Consider the following 10,430-nt stretch of genomic DNA (forward strand, 5'->3'; position numbering starts at 1 on the left):
ATGCCAAGCATTTGAACTAGAAAGAGGCTCAGGAAACATGAAGACTAACTTCCTAGTTTGCCCAAGACACAATTCAAGCCAACAATAATTAAGTAACTTGCCTAAGGTCACACAGTTAGCCGGGTATGGCTAGCACTATATTCTTCTCATCTGTTCTCAAGTTCAGTATTATTTCTATTTAAAAATAGCCAAAGCACTACTTTTGGGGGAAAAAAATGACAAGAATGACCAAAAGAATAATTTTGAATTATTAGTCAAATTCATAGAGGAAAAAGTTTAGAAGTCTATAGAAGAACTATTTTAAGTTTATTTATTTTGAGAGAGAGAGAGAGAGGCAGATAGAGAGAAACCCAAGCAGGTTCCATGCTCCACACTGAGCTCAACGCAGGGGCTCGATCTCATGATCATAAGATTGTGACCTGAGCCAAAATCAAGAGTCAGACACTTAACCAACTGAGCCACCCATGTGCCCCTGTAGAAATTTTTTGAAAGAGCAATGGGCTATTCAAGTTTCCGTGAGTCTTTCTAAAGACAGGAATACATTATAAATTAAGTTTTTAAATAATTATAACACCGTATTCATTTTTAATCAAATGCATAGACAGCTGTAAGCATCTTTAATGGACAGCCTCATGGTTGCCACATGCAACTTGAATGGCTGTAAAGCAAATCTCCATTCACGAATGACAATGGAATCTGTACTCAACTTAAGGGAAATCAATATGCATTTCAATGGTCTCAGCCCAAGCTGAAAACATAGATAGCAAAGCTTTGAGAATTGGCTGGGATGTCTTGTCTTTTCTATATTTGACATAAACCAAACTGAAAATGAGTCGTACTTGGAAGAGAAGGAAATTCCATGCATTAGTTCTGTTCCAACAGGGCTATAGTTGAACTCTTTGAACGGAAGTCCCTTGTAACTCAAGGATGATAGATGCATGAAATAACAGTACAGATTTCTTCCAGAGCAAATTAGTGTTGATGAATATTATCTCATTTATAATATTTATAATCTGCATTTGAATTTTTAAATTTTTTTCTGGAAAAATTAGTGTTGTTGGTATATCCAAATAAAAAATATATATGAGTTGCAGAACTATCAGGAATTCTGCCCAGTGATGATCCCAGACAGTGGCCTGGGTACATGAGAGGAAGCGGGATCTAATGCACAAGTAGAGCGGTTAGCCATACATTGGAGCACAGACCTTTTCTCTATAGTAACAGGAGGACGAACGACAGGAAAATACTTCCAGGAAGGCTGGTGGATGTAAGGGTGAGAGCCTTTGGAAGTTCTTTTCTGGTTCTCGTGTCTCAGTGAAATAGGAACCAGGATCATCAGCTGAGGGTGAAGGCGGGCAAGGAGCTGGAGGTCTGATGTAAGCAATGTATCAAATGGTTGGCAGGAATGGGGCACTGGATCACTGCCTTAGCTTCCTAACTAAATGTCCTATGTCTTGCTCCCATGGAGTTTATTCTCAACCGAGCATCCAAAATGGTTCCTTTAACATATAAGTCAAATCATGTCACTTCTCTCGTCAAAAATCCTCCTACAAAAACTGGTAAATTGCACGTAAATTATACCTCAATAGAGCTGATTAAACAAAAACTACCACAAACCACCTTCCTATGGCTTCTCATCTCGGAGTAAAAGCCAAACTCCTACACAGCCCTGTGATGTGGAGCCGTCTTACCTCTCTGATCTCAACATCTACTATCATCTACTGTCAACATCAACTTACTCTTCTGTCCAAGTGGCCTCCATAAAGGCTCAGTGCATTTGAGCCTCTGGGTCTTTGCATTTGCTCCTCCCTCTATGAATTCCCCACCACAACCTCAGCTATCTGCAAGGCTCAGCCCCTCCTTTTCTTCAAGTCTCTACTCAGTGTCACACTACATGAAAGAACAGCTGTCCTGAGCCTCCCCTAAGCCCATTACTCTAGCGTAGTTTCCTCTGCTAGTCACTATCTGACACGCTGTATATTTACTTATTTATTGTCTGTGTTCCCATCCTAGACCATCAGTTCCATGTACGCAGGGACTTTGTTTTGTTCACCGCTGTGTCCCCAGTGCCTCACACACTACCTGGCAAAAAGCAGGCCATTAACATTTACTCAACGACAAAAAAGAAAGATCTTTCTTTCCTCCCTTTGGGCACAGAGATGATATTTCAGGGAAGAAAAAGTGAAAATCACATTGCATAACAGACTCACTTGTATGTTTTATGCATATAACATTGCCAAAGAGACTCAAGAAAGTATATACTACTGGGAGTTAAGTGTGAGATGGAAGATTCTGCTGTTTCCTCAGTCTCACTTCTCACATGCCTCTCATAAGTGAGCATCTTGCCATGCTAAGAGTTATTCTGATGTTTAAAGAACATATTTGGATACATTTATACATATATTACTGCATAAATGTACACATGTAATATGCACATATAAATATGAGCAATTTAAGAAAATTACAAAGGATATTTAACTACATGTGATTTATCAAACTTCAGGTGGTAATTTTAGAAATTAAAACCAGCTTAAGGTACAAATTGCCTTGGAAAGTTTTGCTCACCAAAGACAATGTAGTCATGTCCTCCTTCTTTTTTTTCAACGTTTATTTATTTTTGGGACAGAGAGAGACAGAGCATGAACGGGGGAGGGGCAGAGAGAGAGGGAGACACAGAATCGGAAACAGGCTCCAGGCTCTGAGCCATCAGCCCAGAGCCTGACGCGGGGCTCGAACTCCCGGACCGCGAGATCGTGACCTGGCTGAAGTCGGATGCTTAACCGACTGCGCCACCCAGGCGCCCCATGTCCTCCTTCTTAATGATATCTTGTCTAGTTAAATAGAGACCTGAGAAAGCAGAGCTGAAAAAGGGGCCCTGAGAAGTCAGGACTGTCTCTATAGGAACCCTGTCTGACTACCTGGATGTAACACAACAGTCACTGCTCTTCACAGCCCATAAAAGTAGGGAATCAATTCCACAACTCCCGACAGAAAAGGCTTCAGAAATTTATCTACAAAACAACAAAACAAAAAAACCTTTGGTGAAGCTGCATTTCAGAGGAAAGAGCAAAGAAGTGGATGTCAGAAGGCCTACACTGGGGACGGGCGGTGGGCGGGGGGGGGGGGGGGGGGGGTCCTAAGTTCCTAGCTCAGTTTTCCTCTAATTCTCAAACAAGGGCTGGAGCGGCGGTCCCTCTCCTTTTAGTATCTGATCCCACCACAGCCAAAGACCCCGCAGACCCGCGCTCCGTCTTCCCAACCTGCCCTCCTACCCCCAACCCCCACGTGAGCGCCCAAACCTTGACCCTTAAGGCTGGGGTGCCCAGCCAGGGCTCTGCCTCCCCTAACCCAGAGACAGCCCTAGACCGGCTTAAACCCCGTCGCGGAGCCCAAGACACCGCTTCGCGCCTCAACGCGGACGCGAACCGCGACCTCCAATTCTCCATCTTTCTTCCGCCCCCGCCATCGAGCCGGGAAGACACGCTCCACAGGCTACTCGCTTTCCAACTAATCCCCCAGGGTCGGGAGGAGTCCTGGGCGGAGGCCCCTCCCTGGCTACCACCCGAGTGCAGGCGTCAGGGAAAAAAAAAACGTACTCACCAGCTCCACCAAGAAATGAAGAACACCCTCCGACCACCCAGATCCTTCACCGCGCGAGCCAGGAAGTGCGCCTGCGCAAGCGTCCTGGAACTACATTCCCAGCATGCTCTGCAAAGGCAGGGCGCGCGGCCGCGGAGTCTTACACGCGAAGGCTTGTTGACTTTCTATCTCGTGGCGCCTTGGGAGTGGGACTAGTTTTCTTTCGTTAGTCACATAAAAAGGGAAAAGAAGGGGAGGATAAGCTTCTTCTTTCATTGTAGACTAGCATGAATCCAAAGGGATGCAGATTTTTCGTTAACCTTTACACAAAAGGAACGCCTATACATTATAGTAATAACCTTTTATTCAATGAGCGAAAAGGACTAAAAAAAAAACAAACCCACAAACTAGATGGAATTCCTTAACAAAGGGACAATCCCTGTTGACACCGTGGTGTGCGTATAGTATTCTAAAAATACAGACAGCCCCATTCTTCATGTGTTGGGAGGGCGCGTGGGTGTGAAAAGAGAAAGAATGATTGCAGCCAAGAAAAAGGTAAAACTACTTTTCTTGTAACATATTGTCTAGCTTTTTGTCTGTTACGTGTTCAGGTTATGTTCATTTTAATGGCACTCAAAACAGTGCTTTGATGAATCCTTGTAAATTGTGTCCTCCTCCACATCTCTTCTTGAGTAGAGCCTAATAAATAACTTTAATTGAAAGGGAATGTGCATACCTTACTTTTTTCTATACAAAGAATACAGGTGGATTGTAGAGAATAGAGATAAGGAAAAAAGATTAAAATCAGGTAAAAGCCCGCTATTATATATTTAAATATTACCTGCACTGTATATGTGTTACATATATGTAAATATTAAGTGTGTACTGTAGATACTTCTGAAATTAAAAATAGAGCAACATGGGGCGCCTGGGGGGCTCAGTGGGTTAAGCCTCTGACTCTTGGTTTTGGCTGTGGTCATTATCTCACAGTTAGTGAGTTAGAGGTCCAAACTGGGCTCCGCTCTGACAACCAGGAGCCTGCTTGAAATTCTCTGTCTCCCTCTCTCTCAAAATAAGTAAATAAACCTTAAAATACATACATACAAACATACAATGAAACTGCTTTTATTTATTTAAAGGTTTATTTATTTATTTTGAGAGAGAGGGCGAGCATGAGAGGGGGAAGAGGGCAGAAGGAGAGAGAATCCCAAGCAGACTCCACACTCAGCACTGAGCCTGAGGTGGGGCTTGATCCCACAACCCTGGGATCATGACCTGAGCCGAAATCAAGAGTCAGATGCTTAACTGACTGAGCCGACCAGGTGCCTTGAAAGTGCTTTTAAAATTTAATTTCTTGTAAACATTCCTTCATGTCTTTAAATATTATTCTGCATTAACATTAGCACAACTTTCTATCAAACTGAGTCTAAATATTTGAGTGGTAGCATATCATTTCCAATTTTTCCTATTATAAGAAAATATGAAATAAATATGCTTATAGCTAAATCTTTCTCCACACCCTTATTTGATTAGGACAAAATCACAGAGGATTAAGTAAATTTTAGATATCATGAAACTATCTTTCTGTAAAGCTATAATAATTTATTCTTTCACCAGCAGTGCATGTGTCTTAGTCCATTTGGGCTGCTATCACAGGACACATGCCCTAGACTGGGTGGCTTGTAAACAATAGAAATTTCTCAGAGTTCTGAAGTCTGGAAAGTCTAAAACCAAATGCCATGACTTTGAGGATTAGGTCTCAACATATGAATTTTGGGAGCAACAAACATACAGCCTCTGGAAGCTATTGTTGTCACTCTCTCGTATCTCACTGTCCCCTTTTTGCATTTTTAGGTGTCCTTATACCTTTGCAACAACTCCCCTGTATTAAATTCCCTTTATTCAACTACCTAGTATAGGTTCTATTTTCCTGACTGGAATCTGCCTTATATATTAAGTTTAAAAATTACTTTAAGGGGCACCTGAGTGGCTCAGTTGGTTAAGTGTCTGACTTCAGCTCAGGTCACGATCTCACAGTTTGTGGGTTCAAGCCCCACGTCGGGCTCTGTGCTGACAGCTCAGAGCCTGGAGCCTGCTTTGGATTCTGTGTCTCATTCTCTCTCTGCCCCTCCCTCACTTGTGCTCTGTCTGTCTCAAAAATAAATAAATGTAAAAACTGTTTTTAAATAAATAAAAATTACTTTTGCCTATTTGATGTTTTCTTGATTTTACTTTACCTGATTAGTAAAGTTAGGTATCATTTATATGTTCATTTCATTGATTACATATTTCATCATTTGAAATTTTTTCTTTTCCCTCTTCCTCAGCAATACTTGTGGAGGTGGCAGCCATCCACATCATAGCCACCCTTAGACCTCTGATGAAGCCCACAATCATTCAAAAGAAGACCAAGAAGTTCATCCGGGACCAGTCAGACCAGTATGTCAAAATTAAGCACAACTGGCAGAAACCCAGAGGCACTGACAATAGGGTGCGCAAAAGATTCAAGGACCAGATCTTGATGCCCAACACTGGTTACGGGAGCAACAAGAAAACAAAGCACATGCTGCCCAGTGGCTTCCAGGAGTTCCTAGTCCACAACGTCAAGGAGCTCGAACTGCTGCTAATGTGCAACAAATCTTGCTGTGCAGAGACTGATCACAATACCTCCCCCAAGAACCACAAAGCCATTGTGGAAAAGCAGCCCAGCTGAAGGCCAGGCTGCACAGTGAAGAAAATGTGCAATTATGTGCATGTCATAATTGTATTAATAAAACCATAAAACTATGGGACACCTGGGTGGCTCAGTAGGTTAAGCGTCTGACTTCAGCTCAGATCATGATCGCACGGTTCATGAGTTCAAGCCCTGTGTCAGGTTCTGTGATGACAGCTCAGAGCTTGGAGCCTGCTTCAGATTCTTGGTCTCCCTCTCTCTCTGCCCCTCCACTGCTCATGATCTATCTCTCTCTCTCAAAAATAAATAAAAACATTTTTAAAAACATTTTTTTAAACCCATAAAACTACATACACACACAAAATTTTTTTTCATACTTATTTATTTTTGAGAGCAAGGGAGAGACAGAGCACAAGCCAGGAAGGGGCAGAGAGAGAGGGAGACACAGAATCCAAACCAGGCTCCAGGCTCTGAGCTGTCAGCACAGAGCCGCACATGGGGCTCGAACTCACAATCTGTAAAAAGAAATCATGACTAGAGCTGAAGTCAGATGCTTAATCGACTGAGCTACCTAGGCGCTTCTCTTTTTTTTTTTTAAGGTTTACTATGAGAGAGTGTGTGTGCAAGTACGTGCACAAGCAGGGGAGGGAGAGAGAGGAGAGAGAGAATCCTAAGCAGGTTCCATGCTGTCAGTGCAGAGCCCCACGCAGGGCTTGATCTCACAAACCATGAAATCATTGACCTGAGCAGAAACCAAGAGTCTGTTGCTTAACCAACTAAGTCACCCAGGTGCCCAAGGAAAGTTTTCTTCTGTATAGGTTATCTTTATCTGTCTTACTGATAGGAACTTAGCTATATTCTGAACATTAATATCTTTTCTGTTGTATGCATTGTAAATACTCTCTACCAGTCTTGTTTTTCTATCTGTAAATACAGTATTTTTGCTTATTTGTTCAAATCTATCAATCCCACTTTTATGGATTAGGATTTGAAATGCCAAGTATATATCCATATATATTACATATATAATTTTGAGCCCCCCATTTTTTTAAACCATTGAGCTATTTCTGTGCCCATACCATAGTACCTTACTTATTTTAAATTTTAAAATAGGTTTATCAGATAGGAAAATTCTTCTGTGAATGTTCCTGGCCAATAAGTTTTGGGCTATTTTTTGCATTTGCAATTTCAGATGAAGTTGAAAATAAATGTGATCACTATTTTTTTAAACCTATGGGGTTGAGGTAGAGGTAAGAATTCTACTACCATCCACGGTGGAATAAAATAGGAAACTGGACAAAACACAGAACAATGGTTTCCAGACACTGAATAACAGCACAGAACTGTGATCCTTAAGAGAAAAATAAAGTGACCTCTATGATTGCCTCCAGGATAAATCCTCAGGGAGGAATATCTTAAAGAGAGCCCAGGGGTTCACTAAGTTGAGGAGAAAGAGATCAGACATGAGGGAGGCCAGAGTTTAGACTACTCCAATCAGACTACTTGAGAGAAGTGAGCTACACAGCAATATATAAAAATAATATGTCATGAACAAGTAGGGTTTACCTCAGGAATATAAGATTGGGTTAACATTAAAAATGTCATGAAATTTTAAAAAGTCAAGAAATGAAATTGACTGTATTTTTATATTTTTAATGGGTTAGAAAACACACAAAAGCGTAAAACAGAGATGGAAGTGCAAGAGCCAAAATAATTTGGAAAATTAACAGTATTTGGAGTTTCGTTTGTTCATATCTTCATAAGAAGGAAGCTTGACTAATTAATTTTACACATTTCTTCTTTTCTAGTAAAACATTTGACACTATAAATTTTACTCCAAGCTCTGGTTTAGTGGCATTTCCAATACTTTGATATATTTTATTTTCATTTCAATATCATTTAACGTTTTTTTAATTTTCTCTTGTGACTCATCTCTACTTAGGCTAACAAATGGAAATTTGATTTTCTCCACCTTTTCAGAAAAAACCCATGGTGTGCCTCCCTCCCATCCTAACCATACCCACTCACACACTTGCATAATACCATTTTGATCTGTTATACTCTAAGAATGTCTAAAATACGGGAGATTCGACTGTGAAGTGTGCAACTGTGACAACATTTTGAAGTTGAAATAAACATAGTATCTAAGCATTGGGGTGACCATCAGCATACATAGCTTCAAGTAAATCTCAACAGCAAGCATGTAAGCATTGCAATTCTTTAATTTGCAAACCATTTTAAACCATATTTTCAGCATTACTAGAGTAGTTCCATTTGTTTAATTTTTTTTTGAGAGAGAGAGAGAGTTCAAGTGGCAGAGAGGGGCAAAGGGAGAGTGAGAGAGAATCTTAAGGGGGCTCTGCATGGAGCCTAATGTGGGTCCCGATCCTACAACTCCAGATCATGACCTGAGCCAAAATCAAGAATCAGACACTTAACCAACTGAGCCACCCAGGTGCTCCCATTTGTTTCAACTTTTAACTCTGCCTGGAAACTCTGAAATATCTGTGAGTTTATGTACAGTATCATGTTTCAGAGTCCCTGGGTATGAATCGTGGTGTCCTGTGTAATCCCTTAAATTCCAGTTGTTGAAGACACTAGTACCTAATTCATAGTGCCCAAAAAATACCTATTAGTAATACTACTGAAGTAGAAAGGAGGCAGTATGAAGTATCCATTTAAAGAGAATACAATAGGCTCAGATGTCAAAATACAGGAGGAAAGTTAAAAAAAAAACCTAAGAATTTCCTACCTATTTTATGCTCATGGTGATGGTAGCTATGTAAAGGAAACCATTAAATAGAAGACAAGACATTGAAAATAGAGATACTGAATCTTCGAAGGATCTGAGACTTGAAATGCCTATAGAAGGGGCACAAGCTTTCTTCTTGCTGAAGTTATATACAGAATTAATGGGATGATAGTGAGGAGGGATAAGGGCTAGAAAAACAATGAATTCTAATGAATGAAGGGTCCTTGAAAATACTGCATAGTTCCATATGAGGCCTAACAGGCAAGCTGGATCTGAGAGAAGTTCTAAGAGAGAGGAATTCCATAAATTATTGGCATAACTGCAGAAGTGGCATTATCATATAGTTTCCAAGATGCAAACATTGAAGGGCAAGATACATGTGAATATTTTAGTTCCTGGTATTTGTTTAGAAAATTAATTTCATACATTTACATCCCAACTCAGTATTTATCTTCAATATTCTTTTTTTAAATTATTTATTTATTTATTTATTTATTTAATTTTTGAAGGAGAGAGAGAGAGAGCATGAGTAGGGGAGGAGCAGAGAGGGAGAGAGAGAGAGACAGAATTCGAAGCAGGCTCCAGGCTCTGAGCTGTCAGCACAGAGCCTGATGCAGGGCTTGAACTCACAAACTGTGAAGATCATGACCTGAGCCGAAATTGGACACTCAACCAACTGAACCACCCAGGCACCCCCGGTATTTATCTCCAAAAGTGACTAATAAAAAATGACTAATAAAGAATTACATGACTGCAATTCACTTATTAGTTTAAAACCATTATTGCAAAGTTAAAATCTACAGTAAAAATCATGATTATTATTGACACTTCCTATTTTAAAATATTACTTTTAATTTAAAATCTAAGAAAAAATATTTGATAAAAATTTAGGATCAGGGAGCCTGGGTGGCTCAGTTGGTTAAGTATCCGTCTCTTGATTTCAGCTCAGGTCACGATATCAGTCATGAGATGGAGCCTCACATCAGGCTCTGTGTTGGCTGTGGAGCCTGCTTCAGATTCTCCTTCCTCCTCTGCTCCTACCCAGCTTCCACATATGTACTCTCTCTCTCTCTCTCTCTGACAAAACAAAACAAAAACTTAGGATCAAGCTCAATATCAGCTTCACCTTCATTTTAAGGAAAGACTGAAAGGTTTTTGATATGAACCTCTCTTTTCATAATATTACTTGACAACAATATTTACAACTTATATGAAGTTATTGTTCTTTAAAAGGAAAGAATGCCAGGGTGCCTGGGTGGCTCAGCTGGTTGAGTGTCCTACTTCGGCTCAGGTCATGATCTCATGGTTTGTGAGCTCAAGCCCTGCATCGGGCTCACTGCTCTCAGTGCAGAGCCTGCTTCGGATCCTCTGTCCCCTTCTGTCTCTGCCCCTTCCCCATGTGTGCTTTATCTCTCAAAGATAAAT

At 40.7% G+C, this 10,430-nt stretch overlaps 1 long non-coding RNA gene across 1 annotated transcript; it reads left to right on the forward strand.

Annotated features, from left to right (window-relative positions):
- Window positions 1–3,606: 3,606 nt before the first annotated feature.
- LOC122475392 lies at window positions 3,607–6,371 on the forward strand. The gene is made up of 2 exons (XR_006295156.1): window positions 3,607–4,134; window positions 5,907–6,371. It is a non-coding gene; the product is annotated as an uncharacterized LOC122475392 (long non-coding RNA).
- The last annotated feature ends 4,059 nt before the right edge of the window (window positions 6,372–10,430 follow it).

This window comes from Prionailurus bengalensis, chromosome D4, assembly GCF_016509475.1.
Source record: "Prionailurus bengalensis isolate Pbe53 chromosome D4, Fcat_Pben_1.1_paternal_pri, whole genome shotgun sequence".
NCBI lineage: Eukaryota > Metazoa > Chordata > Mammalia > Carnivora > Felidae > Prionailurus > Prionailurus bengalensis.